Genomic DNA, 6,484 nt, shown 5'->3' with positions numbered 1-6,484 from the left:
GTTATTTGTATAAATTAAATAGAACGTTTTCAAGTCAAACCGAGGCGTGTTTCCGTTGCCTTCCTGCGCGCCGGCCGCAGCGGCTCCGGAGCGCCCGGCTCCCCGCGGCCTCCGGCAGCTCCCGGCCAGGGCGGCGTGGCGCTGGGCGCCAGGGTGGCGGCCGACCCTCCGTGGGGAGGAAGCCAATGTGTCCGTTCAGCCTTGGGAACGAGCTCCTTAACTCCTGCACGTGTCCCCTCGAGGTAAAGCAGGGCAGCAGTTCGCAGGCTGTGTTGCACCTGCAGGGGCAGCTGCCTGCGGTTCCCTCCGCTTTGGGCTTTTCCCAGCCTGCCGGAGGCCGCACTGCTCATGCTGTTTTTCCCCCTTAGCCCCGTCCTGCTGCTGCGGGTGCCTCGGCCTTGGGTGGCCACAATCCCAGTGCAGGAACGAGGCCAGACCCGCGGCAGCACGGCCGCGGCCCTGCGGTGCGGCCCGGGGCGGCACCGGTGCCAGGGCTCTTGGCTGTACGCAGCAGGGGTCGGAGTAATCCCTCCCATGCTGCAAAAGCCCGGGGAGCGAGGGAGCAGTCCTGTTTTAACAGGAGCCCGAGGAGTCTCCCTGAGCACGTTCTGTCACTGGAGCTGGACCTGGTTGATGCCCTGCTACCAAAATATTTCTTGATCCGCCTTTTACTAGGTAAATCAAATTTTTCCCCCACTTTTATTTTTATTTAAATGGGTACTTGCTTGTTAAACCAAGCAATAATCTCAGTGGAAAAAAAAATGTGCACTATTTTCACTATTTTCACTGTTAGCAGTAATTCATTCAGCACTGTCTTTTGCTAATGTGCAGTTGCTGCTGAACATAGTCAGCATATGTGTGCTCAGAAATAGCTGAAATAGCAAAGTATTATTTAACTAGAGGGCAACGCACCAAGATCATAGAAGCAAAAAGTCAGTGGTAGCCTGTGACGATTACCTGTGGTCTGTGTTATTTAACCTCATTCAAGAGCCTGTCAAAACAATCATAGGAAAACCTGTTTCTTTCCCCCTGAAGTTTCCAGGCACTGGAAACAGGGGAAGCCACTGCAGAATTCCTGTCATGTGTGTGAAGACGAAAGACCAAACCCTTCTGTTTTTCCTGCATGTTCATTAGAGATGTCCCTTTAAGTGCTCCCATAAAATCTAAGCTTCTAAAGAGATTTGGACTGCTTATATATAATCCGTTGCGGGGAGATAATAACTGTATTTATTACTATGGAGATGGCCCAAGCAGCCCCGTAGCTGAAAGCCGGTCATGCCAGTAGTGAACCTGGGTCCATCGCTTCCTAATGCAGCCCTGGGGTTCCGCGCGGCGCCGCTGATGGTTCCCAGCTCTGTGACAGCATCCTGCAAGGGAACAGCACGGAAAATACCCGTTGGGGAGGGGGCTCCGTTCAGCATCACTGATGGTTCCCAGCACAGCTCTGTGAGAGCATCCTGCAAGGGAACAGCACGGAAAATACCCATTGGGGAGGGCAGCACTGACCTCACGCTGCTCTGCTGAGAGCTGCAGCCATCTGCAGCTACCAGGTTAACGGGAAGACGTGGCAAAAAACAAAGGTGTTTGGGGTTGGACTGGGGGGTGTGTTTGGGGTTTTTCGTGTATAACTTACATTCGTTTTTAGTTGAAATTATGTTGAGGAAGTTGTCGCTGGGAGAGCTGCCTGAAGCAGCCTGAGCTTGGAGAACCCTTCAGTGCTGAGGGCCATTTGACCACAGTCTGTAGTCTTGATGTTCCCTGCTCGGTATTGCCTTCCTTTATGGTCCTCCCGTGCTAAAAGCTTTGATGGAAAAATCTGCACTCAAACTTACAAAATAGTTAATTAATTGTTTAATTAAGCTGTTTTGATACAGAGGGACAAGGAGGTGCTCCCTTTCCTGAGGGAAGAAATGCTTGCGAAGCCAAAATGTCAGCACTCACTGAGGACTGTCTGGGAAGAGTTAAATTCTCCCTGTGCACAGAGTATTCTTTTACATTTTAAGATTCTGATTTGTGTTGGGGAAAAAGGAAGTACTGCATCAGTGTGAGGTTGCTACTTTGCTAAAAGCCGATCTTACCTGGGAATAACAAATGTGCTTTATCCCCAGCTGGGGAAGCAAAAGGCATTTCTAGAGCCTGAACTAAGATGCTGAGCCAAGAACGGAGCCGCAGAGAGCCAGGAAAGGCTGGACTGGGAGGAGGCGGCAGGAGGGAGCTCGGCGCTTCGTGGGGCAGAGGCTGCGATGGAGGAGGGAGCCGGGCACGAGGGGCATCTTGCGCACAGCTGGAATGCACTGGTGGTTATGTCGTTACAGATGGACATCCAAACCTTAAGATGCTGGTACGGATCCTAGGAACTTCCCGCAGGGCTGGTTAGGCCGAAGTGTGGCTGTGTGTAACAGGAAAAGCTGCTGCTGCCTTTGGCTTCGACAGCCGCTATGTTGCTTCTTCACAGGGGCACCTTGGATGGCTTTGAAGGTTATTCTTGAGTGTCTTTCGCAGCTTATAGAAGGAGCTACATGTGGATCTTGCCAGGTCTGCAAATCAAACCGAACCTTCTGGAATTCCACAAGTGCAGTGGTCTCGTGGCAAAGACATGACCTCCTACTGCTGTTCTTCCAAACCCCATTTTCTAGACAGTTTTAGTGCATTTAGTGTGTGCTTTAGTGAAGGAGTTCACACAGCACTGTAGCAGAAACCGCCTGCGTGCACACATGTGTCCATGTGCGCATGCACTCACACGTCCACCTGCATACACGTATGTCTGCGTGCGCGCATGCCCGGGAGAGGCCGGGTCAGGGCATGTGGGTGCAGAAGGGTGGCCCATTTGTGCTCCGAGCTGCTCCCGCCGCGTGCGCCCTGGCAGGGCGGGCTGGGCTGAGCTGGGCTGGGCTGGGCTGGGCTGGGCTGAGCTGCTTCAGCAGAGCGAGCGCCCTACTGGGCCCGGGCGAGCGGGATCTGGTGGCTCTGCCTGGAGCCCTCGAACCCACCGCTGCCCAGCGGTCGCTGCAGGGGACACGTGCGATGGTTCTGGGGACAGCTGGGGGGGTCTGTGACTTTATTTTTTCAATTGCCTTGGCCAATTGAAATTCTACAATTACAGAAGTGTAATGTTTTGCAAAAATCATATCATTTTGGAGATTTTGGGGGAAGAATTCATATAATTTCTGAATGAACAGAGTGGTAAGTAGATACACTCTGTGTTGAAGCAAGACCACTCCGCTTTTAAGACGCTGGCCTGGGATGCAGAGAGCCAAGGTAAGCGGCTACCAACTGACTTGTTGCCCATTCTGGGATGTCTCTGTTTTGTTCTGTTTTGTTTGCATGAAATTTCAATAGGTCTCAGTTTTGTCCAGATGTGGAGCAAAACAAATTGCAAAATAAAATTCTTGTTTTCAAGCCAACCCTAGAAGAACTTCCAGTTGGCAAATGTTTTGGTAGTGTTACCCATTTCCAAAGCCTCTTAAATCCCTAGGATACGCTATTGCTGTCCCACTATGAACCATGCCATGCAGACCTCTGCTGAGGGAGCACGTTTGCCTCACAATAGGCAGAAAGTGGGTTTTGTTGTTGTTTTTCCTCCTTCCCTTGCTCCCCACACCAGCCCTTGGTGTGTCAAAGGCCTGACGAAGACGAGACGAAGGGTGAAGATCCTCGATTGTGGATAAGGGGCAGCGGTGCCAGGAGTGAGCGCTGCCGCGTCCTGCATGGCTTCGATGTGACGCTCCGGGGAGCCCCAGGGCAGTGGTGCCCGCTCTGCTCCGTGTCCCGCTCTGCTCCGTGTCCCGCTCTGCTCCGTGTCCCGCTCTGCTCCGTGTCCCGCCGGGCCGGGCTCCCGCCTCCGCTCCAGGCCTGCGGCGGGCACCGTGGGTGCCACCAGCGTCACCAGGCTCTGCGTGGGGTGCGAGGAGGGCTCTGCTCCTGCCAATCTTTACTTCTACATTAAAGAAACCCCGGCTATAGAGAATTCCACTCTTGAATTACAGAAGTTCAATGAAAAGATGAGGCTGCTCTGTTATCTGCTTGGCTCTGTCTCAAGCCGCTCCCCAGCTGCGGGGTTTGCAATCCAGGAGTGTTTGCGTCTCGGTGACGGTCGCGCTCCTGCTGACGCTCCGCTCCGCAGGGAGCCGCGCGGGTCCCTGAGCAGCGCCGCCGTCGCCCAGCGCAGCGGGCGCCTCGCGCGCCCTCAGCCGCAGCCCAGGGTGAGCACGCGGCGGAACGAGCAGAGCCAAGCGCAGGAAAGGGGTGAGGGGACGGGGCGCAGGCACGCGGGAGCAATCTGGGCCTGGATCTTCTCGACTCGCTCTGGAAACCCTCTTGAAAGGTGAGCGCCTTGGAACTGCCTGTCGGTAACCGCCATGCTCCTAATGACACTGCCAGCCTTACCTGAGTGACACTGAAATCAGAGCTTGTGACAGGTTGTGAGCGGTGATGATACGTAGACATGATATACTATGAGATACCATAGCATATGAAATGTATCATTTATTTTTCATAGCCTTCATAGGTACAAAAAGCCCTTGGTGTGTTTCAAAAACAGCACTATTGAGCCATCCCAAAGGGGTTTTTGGTAACATGGACAGCATTGCCACGGGGCACACAACAATGCCGGAGAGAGCGTTTTACCCAGGAAGCGTGATAGAACGTGATTATTATTGACATGCTACTTCTCTTTCATTAAATACAAGTATAAATACAAATTGAAGCAAGGTGAAGATGTCTTCAGAAAGTCTGAAATATCTCACCACTTCTAGGACATAATGCATCACTAGATAACCATCTTTAACCAAAAAAAAAAGGGCTTCCCCAATAAGTCTCCAATGTTCTATCAACTTCTTCATGCCACTTCTGTCAACAGTATGTTCAAAATAATTTACTGCCTCTTGGGCTGTATGCTGTCTGTATGGCTCCATGCCATCAACATTGGAGATATTATCTTGGAATGAAGATATTAGCTTAATAAGAGAGGAAACATAATTTCTAGGGAGTATTTATGTTTTGCCAAAGCATTCAATTTTTCCCACCCTTGAGTTCAATTAGAAACATCTGCCCAGGACTTCTTTAACTCTGGCATTATGCGAGAAGAGGCAGAATTAAGGTATTAGTAGTTAGATATTGATGATTAGATATTTTAAAAATTATTTGTGAGGTAAGAAATTGTGATTTTATTGTACGCAAGATTTCTCTAGGTATTCTGATTTTAGTTGGTCTATTGACTTCTGCTGCTCCTGACATAAATCTGTTCTTCCAGTTCTTCAAGACAGGAAGATGAAAATTTTCCAAAATGTGGTGTATTCTGGTGAGAAGGAGCTTCCCGTGAACCTCCTGACCCCCAGCATGTGTGGTTGAAGTGGCGATACAAGAGTGCTGGGAAGTGAAACCTGGAGGAGAGAGCAGCGAGACGGAACAGCCGGGAGTGGTGAGAGTCCCGCTGGCTGCTTCAGTCTGGGGCAACTTCAGTGCTCAGGGACCTGGGTGGATATCCATCCTCCATTAAATAACCATGTTAGCAGATACCATTTGTGAAGGCGAAGGGGGAAAGGAAAGAAAAAGAAAATGCAAACCTTGATCTGTCCTCCTGTCTTTTCTTATCAGCAGTTATTTTTCCTATGGTGAAAAAAATCATGTAGTGTTGGGATTTCCCTATTGCTGGGTGCAAATAATTCCACGTGATTTCCAGGAGTGCTGCTGTCTTTGTATGGTAGGAGTACAAGGATATAAATGTAGGGATGCTTTGCGGGATAAGTACAAAGGAAATGGTGCAAATCAGGATTAAAGTGAACGGAATTTAAAGTCTGGACAGTGATAGAGCATCACCCCCAAAACCTAAGAAGTCCCCAGGAAAACTCAAATGCTGATAACAGACAGGGAAATCAATCAGAAAGCCAAAAGCTTTGATCCTGGCAAGTCTTAATTTTAAATCTGTCCATAACAATCCTCAGTCCTTTTCTTGCCCGAGTTCCTCATACATTTAACCCTGGCTCTGACGCCCATGTCTTGGTTTTACAACAGACGGTCAGATGTTGGTTAGAGCTGGAGGGATGGGTTGTCTGACTGTTTCACTGGTGTATTTGGGAAGAAATCTTCTAACTCTTGTGCATCTCAGGCCCACACTTCTGTGTAGCTTTGGTGCAAACAAGAAGCTATTGCCGTTGCTGTTAGATCTGTAGAGGAAGCCATGTAGCACTGGCAGCTGAACATGCCAAAGCTTTGTCGCTTTAGCCTCTTCACACCCTTGTATATCTGTAGCAAAGGGAGACGCAAAATAACGTCTAGTTGTAAATTATTTGTTTTTCTTCTGTGTGAGTTTCTGGGGAGTTTGTGAGACACATTTGCTTGCAAGTTTCATTTATTAGGAGACTTCTTTACATTTTTTATCTAGTAAGATATTCTTTGTACATATTATTCTAGGACTGGATCTTTCTGACCTCAAGGTGCTGGCTGATACCATAGGTAACTTGGGAATTTGCAGTTTGATATCTTT

The sequence above is a fragment of the Nothoprocta perdicaria genome, unplaced genomic scaffold (genome assembly GCF_003342845.1).
Source record: "Nothoprocta perdicaria isolate Ctin4 unplaced genomic scaffold, notPer1 scaffold_203, whole genome shotgun sequence".
Classification (NCBI taxonomy): Eukaryota; Metazoa; Chordata; class Aves; order Tinamiformes; family Tinamidae; genus Nothoprocta; species Nothoprocta perdicaria.
Note: the sequence above shows the minus strand (reverse complement) of the source record.